This window comes from Musca autumnalis, unplaced genomic scaffold (genome assembly GCF_047663935.1).
Source record: "Musca autumnalis isolate F117 unplaced genomic scaffold, ASM4766393v1 scaffold_5, whole genome shotgun sequence".
Lineage (NCBI taxonomy): Eukaryota > Metazoa > Arthropoda > Insecta > Diptera > Muscidae > Musca > Musca autumnalis.
In genome coordinates this window covers 138,233,856-138,243,798 of record NW_027412088.1, presented here as the reverse complement: position 1 = coordinate 138,243,798, position 9,943 = coordinate 138,233,856, and the positions used below count along the sequence as shown (strand labels likewise).

Below are 9,943 nucleotides of genomic sequence, written 5' to 3'. Positions count from 1 at the left end.
TTTCCGTCTAAACTAACTCCTAATGAAAACTTTCAAAACGCCAATAATCTGCCCGATTTGGCCGGTTTATGCGTTTCACGAAATCGGTTATTTCTATATTTTCGGGACTTTTGCATATTTTTCAACTATATTCGACTAAATATTCAAAAATAAGCAAAATTTCCTTTCATTTCTGCTGTTTTTATAATGAAATATAGCGGGATAGCGTTTTTTATTAGCGCTAAATTTTTATAATTTGCTATAAATTTTAATATTTTTGCACACACGAACAAAGATCCTGTTCGCAATTATCAAAATGTATACTAGTATTGCAGAGAAAGTTCCATAATGACCTATTTTTTGGCAAAATATTTAACAAAAGTTACAAAAACCGAATATTGTTGACGCATAAAAAACAGGTTTAACAACGTTTTCTTTGTTATTCTCGCTTATAGGGTTCCATGGATCCATGTTACATACACTTTTTAATTGCCACTGGACCAACATTTTTTTAAGTATTTTGTTTCTTGGATATTGGACATGGGCTTCTAAAATACTGAGGTGTTATTATTCGTGAAATTGAAAACCGAATATTTTTGACACTCACTGTATATCGGATCACCCATTGAAGTCTCTAGACTACAAATCAAGAGAGTACTTGCTGAAAAAAAATTCGACAAAAACCGTAATAGAGGCCTATTTAGTGCCAATATTACACGAAAGTGGTACCACGGGTCCAATGGGGGGAAATATCACCGGATTATACCAAAACACTCGTTAATTAATTATCCATTCATTTTGTTAAAGAAATAAGAAAATTCTTGCGTTTGGCAAAAGTGTAAACTTTATTTTGACGCGTCAAATTTTGGGTTATTTAGGTAATCTTAATTTTTTCCCTAATGAAACGTGGGAAGGGCCTAATATTATTCACCACTAAATACTTAAAAAAGTTGCATTTATATGTTATACGGTATAATATCTCTATGTCGGTGTAATAATGCAATCAAAAAAATGTTGAGGGGTGTAAAGTTTATTTTGACGCTCACTGTATATACAGTGAACCACAGTCAAAAGTATCCACTTCAGTTTCTTTCATTAAAACTGCGATTGCTAAGAATTGGTTAATGATAGCGAGTTTAGCACTTGGTATGATGTCCTTTGTTATCCTTTACAGCTTTTAGCCTTTTTGGCAAAGATTTAACTAAGTTTTCGGGGCAAGATATCGGAATTTTTCCCCATTCTTCTTCCAAGGCATATTTCAGGGTTCCTATACTTAAGATGTTACGATTTTTAATATTTGTCTCCAAAATACTCCATAAATTACACTGTGCTACAGTGAAAATTTGCTGATGCATAAATTCTGTATTGTGGGAGTCCATGGACGACGAAAATACCTTCGGTTTCTTTGGGTCACTTCGTTTTTTGATTTTATAACGGTAAATGTAGTGAAAAACGGGGTTTCTTGGATATTCAACTTTAAACGGACATAACTTCTTTTTTCCACAATGGAAATTTACAGCTTTCGAAAAACCCATAATTTTTAAAAATCGGATAACAAATGGTTTAGTTATAGTGATATCGATATAGAGTATAGAGTATGTATATTTAATACAATTAAAGAAATTCAATTTTCACCACACAGAAATGTATACATAGGTACACCCCAAGGAAATACGAGTATTATCGTAAAATTTATGGAATTAGTAGCAAAATTTCTATTTTATTTTTATTTTTGTTTTTTTTTTGTCGCTTATTATCTGAGATGTATTTTAGAAAATAAAAATAATTTGTGGGAGTTAAATACCGTTATCTAAGGTCAGACTTCTTGTATAGCTCGTTGAAGCGGAGTCTTGCTTATTTCTTTGCGTTTTTTTAGGTATTATAAATTATAAAAACCACAAACCGCCAGGTTGCCGATCTTGAGATCCTAGAATGCTTTGAAGTTGTCCTTGTGCATAATATACCTTCCTGGGTCTCGATAAATGCGCGTTCTTCCTGAGATTTCTCAGGAAGTTAATATATTCCGCGGAATTTCAGGTCCAAAATACATACAAAAGGCATTGAATTGCCTTGTAATATGGTCTGATACAATCCTTGGACATTAATTGAATCGGAAATGTGAAATATTTTGTTACAAACCTGCTTCCAAAACATCAAAATATAAGTACTACCAAAAAACCCATGAAATTTGTACTGCGAACAACGTCGCTTTTGTATTATGATCATAACCGTCACTACAGCGGTGAAACGTTTTGTATAATTGTACATTTCTGTGTTAATTGATGCCCAAGTATTGTATCCGACCGTCCTACAAGGCAATTCTATATGTAATTTGCACCAAGAATTCAGCGGAATATACTTACTTCCTGAGAAATCTGAGGAAAACGTGCATTAATCGACGTCCAGGAAGGAATATTTTGCTCAATAATAACTTCAAAGGTTCCTAGGGACTCAAGATTTGCAATCTGAAAAAATGTTGTGCTTTTTAAAAAGTGCAATACCTAAATACGCAAAAAATTATGCAAGGGTCAGCTTTAATGATCTATACAAGAAGTCCGACCTTAAATAACTGCATTAAACCCCCAAAAATTATTTATTTTATCTAAAATATATCTCAGACACCCAGAGACACTCGCCAAAACTAAAAAATTGTATAAATTTTGCTAATAATTCCAAAAATTTTACGATAATACTCGTATTTCCTTGGGGTGTATGTATACTTTTCTGTGTTGTGAAAATTGAATTTCTTCAATTGTATTAAGTGTACGTATTAGATTAAAATAAATTTGTGTAATTATGGTTATTTTGTCACCAAGGAGCTAAACAGTACAGTTGTTGCTGCAAAAAACCCAACGATTTAGCCTAAACTGCATTTTTGTAGGGTGTATGTATACTTTGCTGTGTCACTGTATGTATATTGATAAAATTGGAATGTTGTCCCAAATCCCATTTTTCAGCGCCTAAATTTCAAATTATCCTTTCAGAATGTTTAAATAATACATCTTATCCTTAATTCCTTCGATAAAGACACGATTTCCTACACCGGAAGCACTCATACCAAAACAGGCTGCCAATGAAAGCAATGAAGACAACTTTAACCTGTTTTGGTCATATGGACCAATTAAGATATGTCATAGGGCAAATACCGCCTTGGACCCCAAACACACAATTTCAAAAGTAAAGGATTAAGGATAAGATGTATTATTTAAACATTCTGAAAAGATAATTTGAAATTTAGGCGCTGAAAAAATTGGATTTGGGACAACATTCCAATTTTATTAATACATATATGAGCCCGAACACAAATCGCATATTTTTCCAAAATGTATGATATGTAAATGTCCAAAAGTGGTTCAAACACCTCCCCGATCCCCAGATTTGAATCCTATAGATAATTTATGGACTATTTTGGAGACAAATGTAAAAAATCGTAACATCTAAAGTATAGGAACCCTGAAATATGCCTTGCAAGAAGAATGGGGAAAAATTCCGATATCTTGCCCCGACAACTTAGTTAAATCTTTGCCAAAAAGGCTAAAAGCTGTAAAGGATACCAACAGTGCTAAACTCCTAAGAAATTCTTTTGGTTTCATAAAACTTTTAGAGTGGATACTTTTCACTGTGAGGTAGAAATCGATGTTGTTTAACAATTTTTATTTTTTATCTAAACTTACCTGAATTTTGTTAATTTTATTTTATAATATTTAAGTTAAGACACTAATGTAACAATATAAAAAAGAATAAAATCGATATCATTAATTAACTCTCAGAAATTGCAGTTTTAATGAAAGAAAGTGGAGTGGATACTTTTGACTGTGATTCACTGTACGAGTATACGGAGGGGGACAAAAGTTTACATACACCCCCAAATCTCGGGTTTTAGGGTAAGTAATGATTTTTATGAAATTCCAAATATACAGTTTTATTTCTTCTCGCTAAAAACCAATATTTAATATTGTTGGCGTTTTTTATTGTTGGACTGCAGAATTTTACATCTTTGTGTTTATTTCAGCTTTAGTACATATTTTGTTGTATTCAAGTATTTGAATAACAACAAAATGTTTTACAGTGGATATGAAATTGATTAGTTGCGGGCGGAGGGTAGGGAATACTATAGTTTCAGTTGTCACCAAACAACTTCATCAGTTCCCTTTTCCGCCATATAGCAAATTTCTCATTTTGTTTAATTTGCTGGATGGGCTTATTGACTTGTTTATCGATACAGAGTCGGCGGAAAAGGGAACTGATGAAGTTGTTTGTTTGTTTCCCTACCCTCCGCCCGCAACTTATCAATTTCATATCCACTGTAAAACATTTTGTTGTTATTCAAATACTTGAATACAATAAAATATGGACTAAAGCTGAAATAAACACAAAGATGTAAAATTCTGCAGTCCAACAATAAAAAAACGCCAACAACAATAATAGGCATCAGCACGGCCTTGTTGATCAATGCGTAATGCAAAAACAACAACTTTCTCGTTGTTTTACCCCCGCTTATTGAAGCAACACTCCTATGTTCGTATTCTTTGCAAAGCAAAGACGACATAAAAACAGTGGTGGATATAAAATTCTTTAGTTCGACTCAAATTGTAGTGTAATCAGTTTTAGGGCCATATAGCAAATTTCTCATTTTGTTTAATTTGCTGGATGGGCTTATTGACCTGTTTATCGATACAGAGTCGGCGGAAAAGGGAAATGATGAAGTTGTTTGGTGACAACTGAAACTATAGTATTCCCTACCCTCCGCCCGCAACCAGAGTTTAAAATGCTAACGCCATATTAGCAAAAGCACCGAAAATTTGTAGCTTTGCCTGCTAAATTTTCTTCGAAATATGTTTAGCAACAATGAACAACGGCAACATGTAGCAACAAATTTCACAAAAAAATTGCTAGCGATGCAGATGCTAATTGATATTGTTGCTGTAATAAATCAGCATCGGATACGCATACTCATATTTTGCAGCACACATGATCAACACATATCAGAAAAGAGAATAAGCAACAAAGTTTCAATGGCTTAGCCACGTTTTCAGCAAACAATTGTTTTAAAGATCAGGGTTACCAGTGGAATGCATTAAAAATCACGATATAATTAATTCCAATTTTTCGTTCAAAGGACATGTGAATTTTTGGTGAAGCCGTTCAATATATATTTTTTTATTTTTAAACAATAATAATTAGTATTCTTTAGGTAATACCATATGATGGAAGCATTTTGACATTAAATGACACCTTTTTTATTACTGTGTTGGCAACTCTAATCACAAAACCACCCTAAGTGGCTAATTTAATGCGACGAATGATCAGCCGACTGCTAAATATGTAGCGTGGTTGTCGATTATGCCTAACGAAAAAAAGATTAGGCGTAAAAAACGAAATAAGCAAAAATGTACAAAAATAAATACATATGCGTTCGGTCGCTTATGTAGCCGTGTGTGTGAATATTGTGTTGCAGTTGAAGTGTACAGCTACCCAATAGAAAATCGAGTCTTCGATGACATTTTCGTCGACGATTCGTTAACGAATATTCCGAAATTGTCATGTACGACAACTTGCATGACCATGTCTTGCATTGTGTCTTGGCAACAAACCGAAAAATTCTCAAAAGTGTGCTTTGAAACAATTGTACACATACATATTTATCCAAATATAAAATTTTTGATTTGTAATAAATGAAAAATTATAATGTCATAAAATTCGGAAACCGCGTTACTGATTGAACAATTTTATTTATACAAACTGCATTATGTAAAAAACGGTAAGCTAGAATAAATATGTATATTAAAATGCTTTAAAATTAATTGTAGTTATTCTTTGAATAGGTGCATGTATGTTGAAGTCATGGAGAACATTGAAAATTCCAGCGACTGTAAAATACAACGTCTGTGGTGTAAGGTAAGATTATAGAAAATTTAGTGGATATTCATAACATTCATTTGAAATGGTTTCTTTTTGTAGAATCCAAAAATAAAGAGAGGTCAGGTGGGGTAAGACGTGTATGGCGTGGAAGAAAATATTGGATTGCGGAACATACGGGAGCTAAGTATTATTAATTAATAAACTAATTTATTTTGTAAAAATAATATATTTTATAATTAAATAAAAATTTGACACACGACAACATAAACGAAAATGTCTTTAGTTGGGTCATCGATGACTAGTAGCAAGACAGGGTCGGTGAAGTAGTCGTCGACGAAATACGGGGATTTTAGTCATCTAGATCGTCGTCGACGACAACTTCGCTTACCCTGTCACCCAAGTTGTCGTGCATGAATACTGGGACACTTGTGTGAAAATGTCGTCAACGATCCCAAAGGGCTGTCTGCAAAGAGTCCTCAACGAATTGAAAGTGTCGTGCACGAGTCATCAATGTTGTCTTGAAGACACTTTCTACTGGGTAATGCTAATGTTTTTAGATGCTGGCTTTTAAACCCTGCCCGCAACTAATCAATTTCATATCCACTGTAAAACATTTTGTTGTTATTCAAATACTTGAATACAACAAAATATGGACTAAAGCTGAAATAAACACAAAGATGTAATATTTAATATTAGCGGTATTCACTCATTGTAGTAGATTTACAACTCTTGTTAATGTACTATATGTACCAGGGTTTTTTACAACGAAGTGTGAATGCCTTTTTTGTGAATATCGTAAAGAAATCAAAGCATCTTAACGTCGTCGTAAGTCTATCTTTTAGTTTCAGTTTTATTACACTTTTTTCATAAAATGTTTTTTTTCTTGCCTCCATTCTTTTATTCTTTTTATTTTTCCCATTTTTTCTACCAAAAAAACAAAACTCCGAAATAAATAAAACTCACAACAAAGTGACGACACAAGAATCAGCTGTTTTAACCTTGTAAAAGTACAATGGAATGTTTACAATACTTTTAGGTCGAGTAAATTAACAACCCTGTTGTAAATTAAACTTTCATGTATTTTGTTGTTGTGGTATTGTAAACACTTGTAGATCTACAATATTAACAAGATGTACAAGATCTACAATGCCACTTTACCAACATGAGTGAATACCGCTATTGTATATACCATAATACAAATAACGGTAAATTTTACAAAAACCAAAAAATGATGGGGACAAAAGTTTACATACACCCCAAGGAAATATGTGTACTACCGTAAAATTTATGGAATTAACAGCAAAATTTCTACATTTTGTTTTGGCGAATATCTCTGGCTGTCTGAGATATATTTTAGAGAAAAGAAAATAATATTTGGGGGTTAAATGTCGTTTTTTGAGGTCAAACTTCTGGTATAACTCTTTAAAGCTGACCCTTGCTTAATTCTTTGCGTTTTTAGGTATTGTACTTTATCAGCCCTATTCTGAAGGCATGGGAGTTGGGAATTTTTTCCCATTCCCACATTTTCGTATTCTGAACAAAATTTTGTGGGAGTTTTTTTCCCATTTCCCATCTCCCCTCATTCTGAATGAAGTTCGAATTGGGAATTTGTTCCCATGGGAAAAAGTATACATTCTCTATCTTGAATTGTGGGAGAATTTTGTGTCTTTTTGTGGGAAAAATCTCCCCAGCAAACAGTGTGGGAGTTTGAAAAAAATTTCTAGAAATTTCATATTTTTATGAAATTTCATATTTTAAGACATCTACACGACAAAATTGTTGCAAATATTTATAATCGCCATGTGTTTGCTTAATAAAAGCGTACAAAATGTACTGTAAAATATGTCATTAGTAGACTTCGGATTTTGCATATTCTTATATGATACAAAAACCTGCAAGAATCTAACTGTTTTACACCGATAAAAAAAATTTTCCTTTATGTTATCGAACAAAACAAGAAAAAGTAGTAAAAATTAGTAGATTTTTGCAGTTGTGGAACAGACCATATGTATTGAAATACGAGAAAAAGAGTCATGGTTGATTCTGTTAACGCAGCAAAGCAAGTAAAAACAAATCAATTTCAAAAGAATTTTTGGCAATAATTATTAAAATATATTGGAAAATAACCATAATATATACAATCTTTACAACTTTTATTCATTTTCGTAATATAACCTTCGGGTTTTTTTAAATCAGACGACTAACGTTCTATTGAAAACGTGTTAGTCTCCTCAACGACACGACAACGATCACACAAACGTACATACATATATGCCAAATTATTGCAATGCTATTCCATTTTCCGAAATGCCTTTTCTTGAATAGGATCGTTATTTTTGAACGTAGAAGCTTGAAATTTTTCAAGGGCACGTCTTTTAGTTTTAGATTCAATCAAAAAAGTGTTTTATTTATTTATTTTTTTTTTTTGGGATACCTCTTCGGAAATTTATGGTGACGATATGTTAACACGCAAAAATATGTAATAATTGAGAAAAATGTCCGAATTTATCTTTTTTTTTTAAATATGCAAAATACGAGTTCTAGTGATCATTAGGAATAAGTAAAACTAGCGATATACTCGTTAAATTTTTAAATTCGTTACAAACTTAAAAGTTCCGATTACTTTATACACAAAATTTATTTTTGCCTACTAATTAAAAAAATGCTTACACAAATTCGCACATTCTGAAGAAAATGTGCTTATTAGAACAACATCACACATCGTTGACTCCATTCACTTAAAAATCCATAAATCAATGCACGGTTGTTGAATTAAGTGAGTTGTGCTTTTGCTAATCTAATTCAAAAACCGCGAATTCAATGCAAATAGGCATTTTGTATTACAAAACAAAATTTACAGCTCCCAAAAGTATGCTATAATAATTTGGTGTAACTAATTTCGAATTTCGAAATTTCAGCTCCCATGGTTTGCTCTTCCCACGTCGTTTAGAATATGGAAAACGTGGGAATGGGAAATTTCGCTCCCATGGGAAACAGTTCCCATGGGAATGTTCAGAATAGGGCTGTATAAAAAGCACAAAATTAGTGCCGGGTGGTATATATTGAGACTAGAGGTGGGTGCGTGACGTGCCGTGAGTAGTGCGTGTTCGTGCCTTCTCGAAAAACGCCGTGTTTGTGCGTGTCGTGCCGGAATGAATTTTTGGCCGTGCGTGATCGTGTTTTTTTGTTCGACACGGTTTTGCACGACACGACTATACACGATCTGCACTATGTGACTCGATCGTGCTAAATTTTTTGTCTCCCTTTAGAAGTCGTGCAAGATACCTTACTAAACACGAACATCGAACAAGAATATAAAACTGGCCAAAATATTCCTAAAATTAATTGCTTTGTTTTTGTAGTCTGGTACTTATTGCCGTTTTGTTATGGAGAGTCCAGAGTATGAGTGAAAAAATATGATGTTTGTTTGCCATTTGTTTTGTTCATGAGAGAAGCAAATACAACAAGTAAAAAAGCGTTAAGTTCGGCCGGGCCGAACTTTTCATACCCTCCACCATAAAATATTCTGAACTAAAATGGAATAATTAGTTTTCATTCCTGTCCCCAACTTTAAGTGGGTACGTTAAAATGTCAGATAATGTACATAAAATGCTTCATTCGGGAGGCCCTTTGTTATGGTACCTATGTATGTTGACAATTTTTGGTAGGCTAGAAATTGGGAGGTACTGTTATATAATAATTGTTCCACAAACATCCCATACGGGACAAGGGAGACTTCTCTCATATCAATGAGTGCCCCCCGATTCATATTAGCTCAATGATATGGGACCTACTGTTTATTGCCGATTTCGAACGGCGTGTCTTAAGACACCACTTGTAGAGAAGTTTTACATGGATGAAACACTCAGGAAATGTCGCCAACATCACAGAGGGGTATTTTGCCATCGTTGTGCATACCATTGCACCACGGCACCGTTATATAGGGGTTATAATAAAACATGGACCTATGTTGACAGTTTTTGATGGCAGCCTTTAATGTCAAATAACTCCTAATTCGGTTAAAAATTGTAGCTAGAATCCTCAAAATACCGAAAATCGGTACATAACGTGGGAACTTCAAATGTCATTAACCGCTAGTTCG

The 9,943-nt window shown here is 33.4% G+C and overlaps 1 long non-coding RNA gene across 1 annotated transcript; it reads left to right on the top strand.

Annotated features, from left to right (window-relative positions):
- The first annotated feature begins 5,459 nt into the window (after positions 1 to 5,459).
- Positions 5,460 to 6,019, top strand: LOC141404611 (uncharacterized). The gene is made up of 3 exons (XR_012413055.1): positions 5,460 to 5,740; positions 5,805 to 5,877; positions 5,941 to 6,019. It is a non-coding gene; the product is annotated as an uncharacterized lncRNA (long non-coding RNA).
- Positions 6,020 to 9,943: the final 3,924 nt, after the last annotated feature.